Source organism: Furipterus horrens, unplaced genomic scaffold, assembly GCF_987537825.1.
Source record: "Furipterus horrens unplaced genomic scaffold, mFurHor1.1.pri manual_scaffold_7, whole genome shotgun sequence".
In the NCBI taxonomy this organism is placed as follows: domain Eukaryota; kingdom Metazoa; phylum Chordata; class Mammalia; order Chiroptera; family Furipteridae; genus Furipterus; species Furipterus horrens.
This window is the reverse complement of record NW_028327177.1, coordinates 53,022,875-53,043,098: the sequence shown is the minus strand read 5'-3', so window position 1 is coordinate 53,043,098 and position 20,224 is coordinate 53,022,875. Positions and strand designations below refer to the sequence as shown.

Below are 20,224 nucleotides of genomic sequence, written 5' to 3'. Positions count from 1 at the left end.
ATTACTCTACAAAGCAAAGCTATCACTTAGAATTGAAGGACAGATAAAGAGCTTCCCAGACAAGAGAAATAAAGAAGTTCATCACCACAAAGTGAGTATTACAGGAAATGTTAAAGGGTCTTTATTAACAAGAAGAAAATTTAAAATATGAATTATGAAATGACTATGAATAGATATCTATCAACAATTAATTTAAAGGCAAATGGATTAAGTGCTCCAATCAAAACACATACAGTACTGAAAGAATAACAAAAGAAGTCCCTTACATATACCCTCTGTAAAAGACTCATTTCAGATAGAAGGGCTCACATGAACTGAAAGTAAAGGAATGAAAAAATACATTTCATAAGAATGGAAACAAACAAAACACTGTTAAGGTGAGCTCCCAGTCCTCTCTTTAGATTTTTACCTACAGACCCTAGGTTATGACAGAGCTTGAAAAAAGTCTGGTTTCCTAAATCATCATGTCGAGTATCTCTGCCAACCAAAAAGAAAAACTACCATTTCACTGTGTCTGAGCAAGATAAAACACAGAAGAATAAAAGTATTCAAATTTCCAACCTTACCATTTGGAAATATTATAATCTCATTATTTAATCATGCTGATCTAAATAAACAAACATAAATGTAGATATCATTGATATTTGACCATGTTATTTAAGACAATGGAGAAATGAACTCCAACTTATCTAGGCTAGCTGGCACTTTCAGCATGTTCAGCTAGGAAGAAATATCAACAGATGAATACAACTACCCACATTTACAGTATATTGTAATTAAGAGTAACAGGAAAGAGAAGATAAATAGTAGCAAATGACTCAAGTGAGCAATCAGTAATTTGATTAAGATCCACGGTAAATGGTTTTTTTGTTTGTTTGATTTTTTTTTTTTGTTTCTCTTTGGTGCACCTGGGCAAAAATACGATTACCAGCTATGGACAAGGCTGTCAATCTTACATAAATTTTGACATGGAGATAGTAAATGCAATATATGAACATGAACCATGTCTATGTATGTACACTATAAATTTGTGATATCAAAATGAATGACTACAAAGCTGGAAGAATTAGTCTGACACGTTTACTTTTTTTAAAACTACGACTCAAATAACTTACTTTATATAACAATAGTGTGGAAATGGCTACGTAGAATCAGATTGTGTATAATTAATTAGAATTACCCATATAATGTCAATAATAATAATAATAATAATACCACTTTCTGCCATCAATGGCATGATGGATGGCATAAATAACAAAGTTGGTTGGCTTAATCAAGAATAATATTAGCTGAATATGAAAAGCAGTTAAGTTCTCTAGGATAAGAGGGATTTTTTTGCATTATAAAATGGAGTAGAGCCCTGGATAGTTTGGCTTCTTTGGTGTAAATATCATCCTGTACCTAAAAGGTTGCAGGTTGGTTCTCAGTCAAGGCATAAACATTGCAGGTTTGATCCCCTGTCCAGGCACGGTACGTGCAACCTCCAGTCTGGACACATACGATTCTGGTCAGGGTGCATACAGGAGGCAACCAACTGACGTTTCCCTCTCTCCTTTCCACTCTCCTTCCTCTCTCTCTCAAAACAGTTTTAAAAATGTCCCCTGGTTAGTATTTTAAAAATGGAGTAGGTCAGATATTAGGAAAGAAAATTAAAGATTCAAAATTTAAGATAGAATTGAGAAGATATATGAATTAGAAAAATAGAAACCATAAAAGATATAATAGTTTTAACACAAGAATAATATAGATTAGACTTTTTCTTTGTTATTATTAATTGTCATAAATAAGAGTTAATATTTAACCTGATATTCTTGAGAAATGTGGAATTACAATTATTTTTAAATTTGAAGTACATATTTCAAACTACTTTGAAATGTACAGGGTGGGGCAAAAGTAGATTTATAGTTGTGAGTACATGAAACATCAAGTTTATTCTCATATTATTGTTTATTAATAATTGTATTATTTTCTATATTAACAGCTGTAAACCTACTTTTTCCCCCCATATATTCGCTACACATTTAAATTACACCTTTTACAAAATATCATGAATTTACAGATGGAAAGGTTTTGTAAGAGTGTGATTAATTACAAAATTAATAATTATATTCAAATTCTAGCTAGAATTTTTTATAAATGATGCATTTACCTAATAAATCTAGAAAGTAAGTCATCTCAACTTTTTTCCCTCTCATATATATTAATATTACTTTCTAATCTGATGCAATCTGAAAATACTTGTAATGTTAATGATAAACCTAAATATCCATAAACTAAACAAAGCAAAGGAGTTGCTTCATGATATGAGCACAATATCATGTTTAGCAGAATGTGAATGTTACTGTTAAATCTCGTTTTCAATTATTGCTAAGAAATGTTACTAAAAACATTTTGTGAATTAAAAATGTTTAAATCTTTTGACCTATACAAATAAAATATTCCCTGACGACATGGCATTGAAATTCTAATTATTACCCAAATTATTGTATATTTGAGAACTATAATTCACTAATATTTACTATCATAAAATTCATCTTGAATTTTTATTCCATTTTAATAACCTTGGTAGTTGAAGAGCTACACTTTGTTTTATGATAATTTTGCTTGAGATGAGTTATCATTTTGAAGGATTTTATCAAATTCCCATTTGCAAATAGTCTCAGATATTGCAAGTGTTTGCTTATTGAGCACAAATATACTTAAAGATAAAAGTAGCAAAAATACAGAGAACAACAAATAAAAGCATTAAAATACATACAAAAACGTGTTTATTAGGCCCCTATATCTTATTTTTTAAATCATCCTAGCTGCTCCTCCATTAGGAAATGCTAATGTAAAAACCAGAGGCTTCTGCCACTAAGTGCTTTAATGTATTTTTAAAGTATATTTATACTGGAGCAGGCAGATGTTAATTTGCTAACTTGTGAATAATTGCAAACCTTTAATTTCTAGGACATTAACCCAATTCTAATATTTTACAATCAGTATTCTTTAAGTGATGTGGAAACCCAAAGATACCCACATCAAGACACAGCATAATTAAAATGGCAAAAGTAAAAGACAAAGAGAGAATCTTAAATGCAGAAAAAGACAGTTATTTACCTACAAGGGAACTCCCATAAGACTGTCAGCTTATTTCTCAACAGAAACATTTTAAGCCAGAAAAGACTGGAATGAAATATTCAAAGTGATGAAAAGCAAGGACCTACAACCAAAGCTACTTTGCTCAACATGGCTATATTTAATATTGAAGAAGATACAAAGGGCTTCCCAGACAAGATAAAGCTAAAGGAGTTTGTTACCACCAAACTAGAATAATAAGAAACATTAAAGGACATTTTTTAAGAAGAAGAAAACAAAGAAATATAGTTAATAATCAATAATTAATTTAAATGTAAATAGCTTAAATGTTATAATCAAAAGACATAAGATAACTGAATGAATAAGAAAACAACACTCATGCTGTCTATAAGAAATCCACTTCATAGTGAAAGATACACACAGATTAAAAGTAGAAGGAGTAGAAAAATATATTTCATGACAATGGAAATAAAAAAATAATTGGAGTAGCAATATTTATATCTGGCAAAATAGATTGTAAAACAAAAGCTATAGTAAGAAACAAATAAGGACATTAAATAATGATAAAGGGAGTAATCCAACAAAAGAATAAAACACTTATAGATATTTATGTGTCCAACATAGGAGCACCTAAATATATATAGCAAATCTTGTTGGACATAAAGGGAAAGATTGACAATAATACAGTCATGGTAGAAGACTTTAAAACCCCATTGAAATCAATGGATAGATCTTCCAGACACAAAATCAATAAGGATCAACGGCTTTAAGTGACAGACTAGACTAGATGGATTTAATTGATATCTTTAGAGCATTTTACCTCAAAGCAGCATAAAATATATTTCTTTCAAGTGCACATGAAATTTTTTTCTAAGATAAACCACATATTAAGACATAAAACAAGTCCCAATAAGGTTTTAAAAATTAAAATAATATCAAGTATCCTTTATAATAATAATAGTATAAAACTAGAACTAAATCATAAAAATAATTGAAAAAAATATGTTACTGAACAATGAATGGGTCAACAAAGAAACAGAAGCTACCTTGAAACAAATAAAAATAAGAACATAACAACCCAAAATCTATGGGACACAGTGAAAACGGTCTTAAAAAAATTCATAGCATTATAAGCCTATCATAAGAAACAAGAAAAATGTCTAATAAACAATCTAACTTTACACTTAAAGGAACTAAGAAAAGAAAAACTAACAAAGCCCAAAGTGAATATAAAAAGAAAATAATAAAGATCAAAATATCATATGAAACAAACTGATAGCTGTAGGAGGGAAGGAGGGAGGGATAAATGGTGAAAGGAAGAGGAAAGGGTTAGTCAAAGAACGTGTATGAATGCTCCATGGACACGGACAACAGAGAGGGGATTGACTATGGGAGAGAGAGTGGGCTGAGTGGAGGAGGGCAAAAGCAAAAGGGAAAATATTAGAACTACTCTCAAAGAATAAACAATAAAATATTTTTTTAATCAAAGCAAAAATAAAATAAAGAAAAAATCAATACAAAAAATCAATAAAACCAAGTAAAACCAAGAACTGGTTCTTTGAAAAGATAAAAAAATTGACAAACCTTTAACTGGACTCCAGAAAAAAAGAGAGAGAACTCAAATAAATAATTAGAAATTAAATAGAAGTAACAAATGACTCCACAGAAATATAAGGGATTGCAGGAAAATATTACAAACAATAATATGCCAAAAACTGGACAATCTGTATGAAAAAGAGGAATACCTATAAACAAACAATCATCCATAACTGAATCAGGAAGAATCAGAGATTTTAAATAAGCATATTACAACTAGTGAAATTGAAGCAGTGGTCAAAAGTCTCTAAGCAAATAAAATGCCTGAACTGGATGACTTCACAGGAATGTTTTACCAAACACTCAAAGAAGAACTAACAACTATCTTTCTCAAATTATCCCCACCCCCCAAAAGAAAGCGGAAGAAAGCCTCCAAAGCTCATTTTGTTATGCTGGCATTATCTTAATTCCAAAAGCAGATAAAGACACTACAAAGAATGAAAATTATAAGCCATATTCCTGATAAAACACATGTTAAAACCACCCCGCACACAAAAATTGTTAGCACATCAGAACCTGCAATAGATTAATAATGTTATATCTCATGATCAAGTGGGATTTATTCTGGGGATGCAAGTGTGCTTCAATACCTGCAGATCAATTAACTTGATATGCCACATAAAAAATAAAAGATAAAAATCAATTATCATATTTATAGATGAGGAAAAAGAATCTGATACAATCCAGAATTTATCACCCATTTATGATAAAAACTCTCAGCAAAGTAGGAATAGAGGGAACATAACTCAATGTAATGAAGGTTATATATGACAAATCCACCACCAGCATCATAAAAGTTGGCAAAAAACTAAAAGCTTTTCCTTTAAGATAGGAAACAAGACAAGAATGTTTGCTTTCACTACTCTTATTCCACACAGTACTGGAAGTCTTAGATAAACCAATCAGAAAAGCAACAAAATAAAAATAAAAAGCATCCAAACTGGAAAGAACGAAATTTAACAGTCATTATTTGCAGATGATATAACACTTTATACAAATAACCCTAATTATTCTACCATAAAACTACTAGAACTGGTAAATGAATTCAGTAAAGTAGCAGAATACAAATTAATACCCAAAAATCAGTTTCATTTTTATACACCAATAATAAACTGTAAGAAACTGAAACTAAGGAAACATTTAATTTACAATTGCATCAATAAAAATACCTAGAAATAAATTTGAAGAAGGATATGAAACCCGATAATGGAAAAATTATAAGACAATGAAGAAAAAAAATTGAAGATGATACAAATAAGTAGAAGCATATATAATGTTCACAGGTAGGAAGAATTAATATTATTAAAATGTCAATACTACCCTGAGTAATCTATAGATTCAATGCAATTCTTCTTAACATAAGAAAGACATAATTCAGAGAAATGCAAAAAGTGTTTCAAAAATTTATATGGGACCACAAAAGATTCCGAATAGCCACAGCAATGTTGAGAAATAAACACACAGCTGGGGGAATTATGCTACCTGATATCAAACTATACTACAAAGTAATAGTAGTCAAAACAGCATGATAATAACATAAAAAGGAAACATATAGATCAATGTAAGGGACTAGATAGCCTTGAAATAAACCCATGCCTTTATGATTAATTAAATTTTGACAGAAATGGCAAGAATATAAAATGGGGTAAAGACAGTCTAATCAATAGCTAGTGTAGGGAAAATTAAACAGATATGTGGAGAAAAATAAAACTAAATCACCTTCTTAAATCATGCACAAGGATAAATTCAAAATAAACTTAAATGTTAGACTTGGAACTATAAAAATAGCAGGAGAAAATATAGACAATAAAATGTTAAACATTTCTCATAGCAATAGTTTTTTTACATATCTCCTTCAGCAAGGGAAAAAATAAAAATTAAACAAATGCAACTGTATCAAACTGAAAAGCTGTGCATAGCAAACAAAATTATTATCAAAATGAAAAGACAGGTCACTGAGTAGAAGAACATATTTGCTAATAATATACTTGATAATGGGTTAATATCCAAAATTCATAATAAACTTACAAGTGAAGAAAACAACAAACTAATTTAAAATTTGTCAAAGGAACTGAATAGATACTTCTCCAAATAAATTAAAGCATAAATAAGTAAAATAAAAAATCACACATGAAGTAAATTAAACTACACAAGTGAAGAAATTAATTAGCTGTTTAATTTACCAAGCAAATTACTATTACTTTGTTATCCCAGATTTGCTTTTTTAATTATGTGATAGGCTTAAAATAATTACAATACTATTCTGTTGTTTCTCAAAGATATTTAGGGCAAAGTGTGCATGGGCAAGTTAAGGCAAACATATCCCACCTTATTTTCCTAGATTCTTTACTTTTATGATTTTAAACTTATAGAAAACTACCCACTCTCATTTTAATTTTTAAAAACTTAACAAATATATGTCATCTGTTTCTGTCTATTCAACCTGAAACTATTCAAATTCCCATTCTATCTATCCATCTCCATCCACTTATCCACCCATATATGCATATATATTTAACTCACCTGAATCTTACTTATTTTTAATTTCCAATAAAGGTAAATTATGTGATAAATTATAAAATACAGCATATAATCCTCAAAGTCATAAATCTAAACTTTTACTTTCTGAGCATGTTTTGAACATGGGCTTTCACAAACTAATTATGTGTTCTCTTTGTAATTGCCTTTTCTACATTGTAGTATTTTAGAAGAAGCCAAGTTCATTTATGATTTATTACAGTACTTTTTGAAATTTTTACTTAAGGTGAGAACTATTATTTTGAAATAGTCCTTTATATGTTTTGTTTGATGACACTTTTTATTTTAAAACAGCCAAATTCTCTTTTGTCATTGACAAAAGAAAAATCTCTACATGCATTGTGCTACAAGTATGTTAAAACAATCTACTGTATTGTATTGAGAAATATATTTGTATTCACAATATTAAACATAAAATTTTAATATTTTTCTCTTATAAATTTTTACATTCATCATTATTTTATTGTTTTCAGATGTACAACATACTTGTCAGACAATTATGTAATTTACAAAGGAATTCCTCAGTTCTAGCACCCACCTGCCGCCATGCAGAGTTATTACAATATTGCTAGCTATATTCCTTGTACTGTGTTTTACATCCCAGTGACAATTTTGTAACTACCAATTTGTACTTCTTAATACCTTTATCTCATTAACACAGCTTCCCCAAGCCCCCTCCTATCTGGCAAATCTGTTTGTTCTCTGTACCTGAGTTCGCTTCTGTTTCGTCTGCTTATTTATTTTGGATTTTAGATGCCATGTATGAGTGAAATCATATGTTATTTGTTTTTCCCTATCTTATTTTACTTAGCATAATATCTTCTAAGTCTGTCCATGTTGTTGCAAATGGGAAGATTTCATTCTTTTTTATAGTGAAGTAATATTATATTGTATATATGTACTACTTATTTATCCAACAGTCTATTGATGGACACAGGCTGCTTCCACATCCTGGCTATTATAGATAACTCTACAATGAATATAGAAGCGCATATGTCTTTTTGAATTAAAGTTTTGGGTTTCTTTGAATAAACACATGGAAATAAATTGCTGTGTCTTAGGTAATTCTATTTTTAGTTTTTTGAGGAAACTCCAGATTTTTTATAATAGTGGCTGCATCGATCTGTATTTCCATCAACAGTACATGAGGATTCCTTTTTCTCCACATCCTCACAAACACTTGTTTCTTGATTTACCGATGATAGCCATTTTGACAGGTGTGAGGTAATCTCATTCTGGTTTTATTTTGCATTTCTCTGATGATTAGTGACACTGAGCATTTTTCCATATCTCTCTTGGCCATCTGTACATTCTTGTTGGAGAAATTACTATTTAGGTCCTTTGCCAAATTTTAAGTTAAATTGTTTGTCTTTTTGATTTTGAGTTATATAACATTTTTATAAATTGTATATATTAACACCTTATCAGCTGTATCATTAGCAAATATCTTCCCCCACTCAGTAGGTTGCTTTTTCATTTTGTTCATGGTTTTCTTGCTTATGCAAAAAAATTTTAGTCTCATATATTTCCACTTATTTATTCTTTTTGTTTGTTTTCTGCTTCCCTTGTCTGAAGAGATAGATCAGAAAAAATATTACTAAGAAAAAATGTCAGAGTTTACTGCCTATATTTCTTCTAGGAGTTTTTTGTTGTTGTTGCTGTTGTTTAAAATTTTACATTTAAGTATTTAATCTATTTTGAGTTTATTCTTGTATAAAAATAACTTCAATACATTAAAAAACACTCCTAAATTTCAGGAAAAATACATTTTATACACTTCTCTTACTCTTACACAATATATAAAATTCAGGCAACCTAAGTTCCCCTTAAAAGAACATCTCTTTTCAATGGCCTTGTTTAGAAAATGGCAGATGTTTTATACTTTAAAGCCAAAATGATGGAAACTTTTCAACTCAGTTTGTAACACATTCAATAAGTATTTGTGAAGTGCCTACTAAAGAAAAATGTAGAATATTAAACCGAAGATGGATAAAAAGAAAAGGTAGTGTTCATTATCATAAAGACAACAGTTTTTTGCTAGCAATGGGTATGGATAAAAATGATTACATGGCAATACACTTGTTATATTTGATATCCATATTAGGTGCAATGGGCTTAATGAAGTGCCATATTTTTAAAAAAAAGTTTGGTTGTCCTGAACCAATTTTAACTGCTCTTTAGAAATATACCTAATTAATGTTTATTAAGTTAGAATTGCAGGAATATCAGCTGATGCTCTTTAAAAATAATAATTATTTTTTTCTTTCTACTTTTTATTAAAGCAGTTATAATGCTAATAGATGGAACTTTATGGTAACTAGAAGAAGGAAATTGTTTTGTTTCTGGTATTCATATAATATGTTTATATTTGCAGCCAAAAACACATAAAGGTTACAAAAGTGCAAAGTTCTATAATAAAATTGAAGGTGGAGAGGAAAAGTAAAGACCATTGGGAAGAGAGTGGAATATAGTCCTCAGCACAGCATGAAGTATGTTAGAAAAATTCATCAACTGATATGTCATAAAGCAAGCAAAGTTCTCCTAAAATAAGGATTAATAGGATCTTAAAATTAAATATATAATTTAAATACCTCATATTTCAGTGTTATCTCTATCGTAAATTTTTAATGAGTTTTTTCTCAATTCCTCCACCACCCCTACCCAGCACCCCAGTGCCCTCCACATCTGATAGCTGTCAGCCTGTTCTCTATCTATGAATCTGTCTCTATTTTTTTGTTACTTTATTTTGTTCATCAGGTTCCACATCTGAGTGAAACCATATGATACTTGTCTTTCTCTGACTGGTGTATTTTACTTAGTAAAATGTTCCATAGGCCCATCTATACTATCATAAATAATAATATTTCCTTCCTTTTTAAGACTGTCTGACTAAAAAAAATATAAGCAAAGTCTGTTACAAGATTTAGCTGCATTATTTTCTGTTTTTATGGACATATATGTCCTTTTAATTGAATTATATACAATACACTCTTCATTTTTTTATATTCCTCTTGCTTAATCACATCTTAACCAAAAACAGTTTAGTAGATTGCATTCCTTTCTCTCCTCTAAAATATCTTATTATCCCACAACATTTACCTTGTCTCACTGATTTTTGTTCTTTTTTTTTTAATACACAGCTTTTTACTTCATACAAAAATGTCTTCCCCATTAGAAAAAAAGTAACTGTTTGGGTAGAGAATGAATAAATGACATAGATTTAAAATATATATTGGTAATTACATTTATTAATTACACATTTCAACTATTTCTAACCAAACTTCTTTCAGGTACTTAATTAGTTATTAGAAATTATTCAATTTGTTACAGCTCTTGAAACTTCACAACAACAAAATAACCACTATTTATTCTAGGCTTGCTAACTGCTTCTCAGTTCCTGAGTACTTATAGGCATTGTTAATTTAATTCTTACATCAATCATATAAAAAGTATAATTTAGGAACATTGTTAAAGAATAAAAATGGGGCTTTCAGAAGTTTATCAACTTGGCTAAGAAGCACATATCAGTAGGAAGTTTGAAATTAAATACAGATTTATCTACTAAATGTATGCTGTCTTTTATACTCTATTTAATCTCCACGAGAAATAAGACAAATCAACATTATTTTTCAATCATAGGAAATAATTAGAGATATTAAGATGATCTCAGATAGGAATTAGCCAAATTATAAGCAGAAATGGAAGAAAAATGTAAAACATCAGGAAATAAATACTTCCATGGTAGGAAAAGCTACATGCTTTTGAAATCTAAGCTAAGATGAAGGCCTTACCTACCTCTCAGGTGACCACAACTATCCATTATTAAAGTGAGAGAAATGTTTCGATTGACTAAGGAAATAATAAAATTAAACATGAGAACTAATTCCAGAAGAGAATTTTAATTTTGGCTACTAGCATGTGGAATTGACTGGGGGCCATAGATCAAAAGTCAACTGTCTTAGGTCAGGTTCCCAAGAGCCAAGAGTCTGAGCACAGGTTGAGAGGGTTGATAGTTTATTTGGAAAGTACAAGCCCAGGATTGTGAATGGGATTAAAAAAGGAAATGAAACAAACAAAAATGGAAGCTAGCCACCACTTCAGGATGAGCTCCAAAAAGCACAGCATGTTTTGCAGGAGAGTGTGTAACCATACCTCAGAGCAGCCCACAAAAGGAGGGAGTGCTTCTGCCTGGCTTCTTCACATGTCCAATTTCCCATTAGTCAAGTCTTTCTCCTGGTGAATTAATTGCAGCTTCATGGTGTTCACAGAAATCATGCCTTTTGTGAAGTGCCATCTCAGCTGAACCTGTAAATGGAAGCGTTCGGTGTGGTCCATGGATGTGAAGGGTGTACATGGGAACCATGCATGGCTGGGTCCTAACTGAAACTCCAGCTGGCTCAAGAAGCTTGACAAGGATGATAGCAGTATGGTCTAGGATTAGACCACAATGAAGGAAGCAATAGATGAATGTGAAACAACTTTTAAGTTGTACTGCATATGAAACTATAAAACTAACTGAAAATATCTGTAATTTTTTAAGTTTTAAACTGATGTTTGTGCTCCCAAACTCAGTACTCTAGTAGTTTTCTGTGGCTATCATAACAAATTACCACAAACTGAGATGCTTAAGAAAACAGAAATTTATTCTCTCACAATTTTGCTGCCTGGAAGTACAAAATCAACATGGTGGCAGGGCCATGCTACTTCTGAAGGCTTTAGGAAAAAATCCATCCTAGCCTCTTCTGACTTCAGGTAGCTCTGGGCATTCTTGCCTTGTGGCTTCCTAACTTCAGTCTTTGTCTCCATCTTCATATCATTGTCTTCTGTGTCTGGTCCATGTCTTCTCCTTTGCTGTGTCTTATAAGGAAAGTTATCATTGTATTGTGGTCTACTTAGATAATTTAGGATTATCTTATCTTGAGATCCTTAGCTTAATTACATATGCAAATTATTTCTCCAAATCAGTTTACATTCACAGGTTCCAGGGATTAGGACATGGGCAGGTCTATTGAGAGAGACCAACATTCAACCAACACACCCAGGAACAAGCTTTTAAATATATATAGCATCCAAAGAATGCATATTCTCTGAGATGCACTTCAGATGTGACCTTGAAAAACAAAGGTCTGTGAAGAATCTCCCAAAAGGCTGTCAGTGTCACTGGAGACCAATAGACAAGGGAGTTCCTTCAGAGTTCATCACTAGGAAAGGCAGGTAGGTTAACTAAAAAAAAGCCATAGTAGAAAATTTTTGCAATTCCTGACCAGCTGATTTTAATTGTTGCTATAAAGCAGTAATTTCTTGTGGTTTTCTGTGTTTTCCTGTTCTTTATGGGATTTACATCATGAATACCTTGGATCTGCTCCACCTGGAGGTATCTGTGGGTGGTAAAGGAAGAAAAAGAAGCAAGTAACTAGCATTTAACTTAAATATTATTATACCATGATAAGCAGCATCCAGACCTGATGGAAAGAACTACACATCACACACTAATTCTGGATTTAGTGATATACTTAGGTCTTCTTGTTTTATTAAGGGGTGAATGTAAACTATCGTGTAAAGAAGGGTATATAGAGGGAGAGGAGTATACTCTGGCAGAAACCACTAGTTGTTCACACACACACACACACACACACACACACACACACACGTTGTCCTTTCCTTCCTGTAGGCATAGTTGTAGACTGTAGCTGGGATATAAGCTAGATGTAGACTGTATTTGTCCACACCTTTACAGCTACATATGATTATGTAACTCTTCAAAACCTGGTTATGAGTAGATGTAATACATGTTTTGTTCAGGGCTATCCTAGAATATCTCTTACATTCATTCTGCCATGCTGTGTGTTCTTTCTTATTGGCTGATGTAACCAGAAGTTCTTGAAAGATACGTATTGCAAAGAAAAGAGTCACTGTCAGCAGATGTCCTTGAATGTCCTTGTGAGACATTTTTGAGCTTCTCGATTATGTCTAGTGATATTTAACACACACCACAAATTCTTACATAAGTGAGAAGTAATTTGCCCTTTAAGTTTTATAGTTTTGAAATTTGTTGCAGTTACTAAGATTTTTACCCTGATTAAGACTACTGATGACAAGAAATTTGGATAGTTCACTTGAATTAAATTAATTTTCAGCAATTACTATTGCAAGACAAGATACTAGGTATTGTTGAGGGGAAACTAGCAGGTAGAGCTTTTAGGTTATTAATGGTGTCTGGAGAACGAATATAAAATTAGCAGATAGCTAATTAAAATATGAGGTATAATGTAATAATGTTTTATTTAAAAAGTTAGGAAAAGCCAAATACATATAGAGAAAACAAAGGAGACTTCACAAATAATGTCATATGTGGACTGGAAATTTAACATGGATAAGAGATTGTTAGGATGTGAGGCAACTGCAGCTGGGAAGTTATACACACTATTGTGAGAAGAATAATGGTGTTCCTATTCAAACATGTGATATACACCTAGCATATGCAAGGGATTAACTACATCCTGTGTGGAATCTTTTGATTATAAGACTAGTTTTTCTCTCAATAAGCTTACAAATTAGCAAGGAATTGAGCATTTAGAGAATTAACAGCATTAGAAACATATTTTGATAAATACTATACAGAACCTAAAATGAAAGCTTGTTAAATAGAAAGTAACCTGCACAATTCATGACCTTTTGGAGAGATTTTTCTTTTATAAAATGGAAAAATCAATAGATTTTATGTCATGGTATTATTATTTTCAATGTTAAGTGAGCTAAAGACTGCAAAACATTTATTGGAACACCTGAAACATTTTAAGCAAACTGTTGTTGAGATTGTTATTCTCATTTTTATTGGTGTTGTGTTTGAACTGAGTCTTGGAGGTTGTTTGAACTTTTGATAGGTAGATTTCATGTCAGTTTAGCTAGAAAGAATAGCACGTGCAAATTGTAAAACCAGAGACTTTCAGCAAGTTTTCAGAGAACAGAAACGTTTTATTTCATTGTGACAAAATGTGTGTACAGGGTAGAAATTGCCTCTCTTATCTGCCATAAAGAGTTTGGATGTCCTTTGATTGGTGTGACACAGGTTTCACACAAATGCATTTGACTAGACAAGCTTCACATTGAAGTTATCATAAGTGTTTTGGTCAGATTAAAGTTCAAAGAATCTGAAATTAGGGTGACCTAGGTTGCAGGCTATTTATACAGTCTAGTGAGAAGTAATTAAAGTGAGGAAACAGAGCCAAAGCTATAAGGAAGAAAAGAAAAGGGAGAGTTTGAGAACTGTCACAATGACAGAACTTGCAGAATTTGATGATTGGTTATAAATGAAAACAAAGTAAAATGAGACAAATGGAAAAGAATAGGAAAAACAAAAACAAAACTACTCCCAGTCTTTTGGATGATCAGGAGACAACAGTGATAAGTACATAAAGAAATAACATGTATTCCTGGATGTGATATTGAAGCATGTTGGTAGGATTTTCATGTGGCAGTTGTAAATTTCAGGCTGGAGACTGGAGTCAGAGATGGGTAACACACAGGCTGAACTCTCCCATAAAAGAGATAGTGGAGGGACTTCTGGCCAAGATGGAGGCTTAGATGGACATGCTCGGTCTCTCTCTACAACTAGAGAGGAATACAACTACTTCAAAACAAAAGATAACTAGAAATTCCAGAAAATAAAACTACACGGAAGCCCAACGTACAAAGTTATAAACCAGCGGCGCTCTTGGGGCAGGTAAGAAGAGCGAATCGGGTGGTGCTGTTTGCGGTAGCACCAGGGACAGCGGCAGGGAGAGCAATCCCAGCTGCAGTTGAACCCCAGCAGCTCGCGACCCCAACGCTGGGAAAAGCAGCCACCACATCACTTCGAACAGTGAGACCCAGAGGGTGGGAGGATGGATCTCGGTCTCCTAGCAGAATAACTGCAGGAATCCATCTTGGACCCCCCACCCCCACACAAAGTGCCACAGTGCTGCAAAACAGGTTGCGGATCGCCAACTGTCGCTGGGCAGTGACAACAAAGCGCCACAACGTGGCAAAAAAGGTTGTGGATCACCGCCAGTCGCTGGGTTGTGACAAGTACACAGGCACTGCCCCCTATAGCCGGCCCAAGAAAGCAAAATGCATCTGTCAAAATGAGGCAGACGACTATAGAAATCCTGGTGGTGCAGCTCACCAGGCAACAGATGAAGAATCTGACAGATGAACAAATAAGAAACCTGTCAGAGGCTCAGTTCACGGCCATTGTTATCAGGTGGCTTAGAATTAACAAAAGACCTGGAAAAAGATGAGAAAGAATTGAAAAACACTCATACTGAAAGGAACAAAACCACATATGAGACAGATGGTGAGGAAATAAAATCCAGAGTTCAAATCAACAAACCAGAACATAGAGAAGGAACAAACAGTCAACCAGTGCAGAGAGAGGAAACAGGAAGCAAGGAAAATGAAGAGAGGATCAGAAACCTCTGGGACAGCTATAAAAGGCCCAACATAAGAATAATTGGTTTGCCAGAGAGCAAAGGAGATGAACTAGAAATTGAAAAATTAAGTGAAAATATAATAAAGAAGAACTTCCCAAACTTGGGGAAGGAAATAGACTTACAGGTTCAGGAAGCACAGAGAGTTCCAGGAAAACTGGACCCAGGGAGAACCACTCCAAGACACATTATAATCAAAATGTCAAAAGTTAAAGATAAAGAGAGAATCTTAAAAGCAGCAAGAGAGAAGAAAAGAATCATGTACAAAGGGGTACCAATTAGACTATCAGCTGACTTCTCAAGGGAGACCCTGCAGGCAAGAAGGGACTGGCAAGAAATATTCAAAGTAATGAAAATCCAAAACCTACAACCACAAATACTCTATCCAGCGAAATTGTCATTCAGAATAGAAGGGCAGAGAAAGTGTTTCCAGGACAAAGTAAAACTGAAAGAGTTCATTAGATCCAAACCACTATTATATGAGATATTAAAGGGACTGATTTAGAAAAAGGAGGATCAAAACTATGAACACTAAAATGAAAACTGCATCACAAGAAACAACAACAGAAGCTAGGGAATTGAAACAAAGGCAAACTAAATAGGCAATGAGAGTGAAAAAAGAACTATAGGTATGGGGAGCATATTGGGGCAATGTCAGCAGGGAGGGGGAAGGGGGAGAGGGAGGGAGATGGTATAGGAATTAAGAAGCATAGTAGGAGGGAATGGAATAGACAGAGGGAGGTTGAGAAGAACTATATGCACAACCAATGGACATGGACTAAAAGGGGGGGACAGCTGGAGGGAGGGGGACCACCGGGTGGAGGGGAGCAGAGGGAAGGGAAATTGGGACAAATGTAACACTATAATCAATAAAACACATTAAAAAAAAGAGAGATAGTGGAAGCAAAGAATACAGACTAAGTTGTTTGATACTCTGGCCCAAGAATTATTCTGTTCTTTGTTTTGAAGAGGATATCCAATAGATTTGTATGTCAACAGATCTGCACAATTTTGCATTGCCTCTGTCTCTTAGTATTTATATCAATAATGTATTGCTCTACTAACAGCCCTGTTGATTTTATATCAGTGACCTTGTTGCTCAAGATGTGAGTTGATGTTACTAAATGATTCCAAGGTTGTATGTAATTATTTTTGAAAATTAATGAATATGTTAGGTTTACATTTATTCTCTCAAAAATATTCTGTTTGAACTAGAGACAAATATAGAATTGAGAATGAATGGGTAAAAATGTATCTCCATTTTCATCAATAAACAAAAAACAAACAAAAACCTTAAAGGACCTACTTTCTTGCTTTTTATAAATTCATTATATTCACTATTTTGATACATGTTATTTCAGTAGATTTTTCTATCCCTCATATCTATTTTAGTGACTGAAGTTTATTTGAAAGTTTATTTAATTGAATTTCATAAGTTTTCCAACATTTGTACATGGCATTTTTCTCCATTGTCTACTGGCCCGAAGTGTTTCTGTTTTTTTCATCCAAACAACACAAAATTATTCATTAAATATTCCAGCACTATCAGAATTTCCTGATCTCTTTTCACACACATATGCACACACACACACTTTTTAGGATAATTGATAATTTAGGCTAATTTGCAATTCTCCCAGAGATTACAATAATTCATCTAGTACTAACATCCAAATTTGAAAAGATTAAATAATTCCCTTCAGAAATGTTATACCTTTTATTAACTGAGATGGAACTTCTTAGAACATTTTTACCAATGGAGATTAATGTTTAATAAAATATTTGAACTACTTATTAATTACCTATAAACTTGATCCTAGAATTAGCTGACTTAAAGCATTGGCTAAACTACTTTTTGGCTATATACACTTATAAATCACTTAAACTCTCTTAAGTAAAAAACCTCATAGGTGCATAATTGATTCTTGTCTCCCAGGATATGAGCATTAAAAATGGCTTAGTATATGTCAGACACTGTCATAAGCACAATAGGTGATAGCTATTGTAAATGGCAGTTGTAGTCATAATAATAGTAGCTGTAATAGAAGAAGTGGTAACAGTAGTAGTAGCAGATCAGTTAAAAATTTACTTCTAAATTACAAATGAATATTCAAGGGACACCAGTTTGGTGGTAGCTAAGGATTATATAAGAATAAACAAGGTTAACCAAGAAAAAAGTAAAGAGTGAGGAGGAATAAGATGAGATTGAACCTGAGAAAATCCCAAATTTGAGAGGAAAATTAGGGAGGAGAATCCAGCATTAGAAAACTCAGAGAGCTTTTTTTGCAATGGGTTTGCTGCCAGAACACAGGTGTTGTGAAAACCACCATTACTAAATCAAAGCCAAAATGGGAAAGGAAAAGATTCACATCAACGTTGTGGTCATTGGACATGTAGATTCCAGCAAGTCTACCACTACTGGCCATCTGATCTACAAATGTGATGTGATCGACAAAAGAACCATTGAAAAATTTGAGAAGGAGGACGCTGAGATGGGCAAGGGCTCCTTCAAGTATTCCTGGGTCTTGGATAAACTTAAAGCTGAACGTGAGCGTGGTATCACCATTGATATCTCCCTGTAGAAATTTGAGACCAGCAAGTATTATGTGACCATCATCAATGCCCCAGGACACAGAGACTTTATCAAAAACATGATTACAGGCACACCTCAGGCTGACTGTGCTGTCCTGATTATTGCTACTGGTGTTGGTGAATTTGAAGCAGGTATCTCCAAGAATGGACAGACCTGTGAGCATGCCCTTCTGGCTTACACACTAGGTGTGAAACAGCTAATTGTTGGTGTTAACAAAATGGATTCCACTGAGCCACCCTACAGCCAGAAGAGATACAAGGAAATTGTTAAAGAAGTCAGCACCTACATTAAGAAAATTGGCTATAACCCTGACACAGTAGCAGTCGTGCCAATTTCTGGTTGGAATGGCAACAACATGCTGGAGCCAAATGCTAACATGCCTTGGTTCAAGGAATGGAAAGTCACCCATAAAGATGGCAACGCCAGTGGAACCACACTGCTTGAAGCTCTGAATTGCATCCTGCCACCAACTCATCCAACTGACAAGCCTCTGCATCTGCCCCTCTAGGATGTCTATAAAATTGGTGGTATTGGTACTGTCCCTGTGGGTCGAGTGGAGACTGGTGTTCTCACCCAGCATGGTGGTCACCTTTGCTCCAGTCAACATTACAACTGAAGTAAAATCTGTTGAAATGCACCATGAAGCTTTGAGTGAAGCTCTTCCTGGGGACGACATGGGCTTCAATGTCAAGAACGTGTCTATCAAAGATGTTGGTCATGGCAATGTGGCTGGTGACAGCAAAAATGACCCACCAATGGAAGCAGCTGGCTTCACAGCTCAGGTGATTATCCTGAACCATCCAGACCAAATCAGTGCTGGATATGCTCCTATTCTGGATTGTCACACAGCCCATATTGCTTGCAAATTTGCTGAGCTGAAGAAGATCAATCATCGTTCTGGGAAAAAGCTGGAAGATGGCCCAAAGTTTTTGAAATCTGGTGTTGCTGCCATCGTTGATATGGTTCCTGGCAAGCCCATGTGTGTTGAGAGCTTCTCTGACTATTGTCCTCTGGGCCGCTTTGCTGTTTGTGACATGAGAGACAGTTGCTGTGGGTGTCATCAAAGCAGTGAACAAGAAGGCAGCTGGAGCTGGCAAAGTCACTAAGTCTGCCCAGAAAGCTCAGAAGGCTAAATGAATATTATCCCCAACACCTACCACCGCAGTCTTAAACAGTGGTGGAAGAATAGTCTCAGAACTGTTTGTCTCAATTGGCCATTTAAGTTTAATAGTAACGGACTAGGTAATGATTACAATGCATCGTAAAACCTTCAGAAGAAAAAGAGAATTTTGTGGACCATTTGGGGTTTTTTTTGTGTGTGGCAGTTATTAGTTTTGAAAATCAGTACTTTTTAATGGAAACTACTTGACCAAAATCTGTCACAGAATTTTTGAGACCCATTAAAACAAAGTTTAATGAGAAAAAGAAAAAGAAAACTCAGAAAAAGTTGGGAGGTAAATCAAGGAGGAAAAAATATTGAGTCGTCAAATTAGTAACTTGAAAACTGAAAAGATGTGTAATGGGCTGAAAAATGATCTATCCTCCAATGAGTAAGAGTGAAATCCAGGTAATAATGAGCTTAAAACAAAACTAAAATAAAATGTAGGCAGTAAATAAAACATCCCTTGATGTTTTTGTGGTACAAAAAAACACAAAAATATGTTAATATTGGGAGATCTGTAGATGAGCTTTTTTTGTGAATAAAGTTTTATTGAAATACAGCCATGTCCATTTGTTTACACATTGTGGATGGCTGCAGTGTGGCTACACACAGAGCTGCCTACATAACACAGATCTGAGAAGTTGTGACAAAGATCAAATGACTTACAAAGCTTAAAATATTAACTATCTAGTTCATCACATAAATAATTTACTGACCTTTTCTCTAAGTGATCTTGGAAATACCAACTTTGGAATTCATGCTAAAACACATGTTCATTCTTCCTTGATT

At 33.5% G+C, this 20,224-nt stretch overlaps 1 pseudogene; it reads left to right on the top strand.

The window, feature by feature from the left end:
* Nucleotides 1-18,028: 18,028 nt before the first annotated feature.
* On the top strand, nucleotides 18,029-19,428 carry LOC150004460 (elongation factor 1-alpha 1 pseudogene; annotated as a pseudogene).
* Nucleotides 19,429-20,224: the final 796 nt, after the last annotated feature.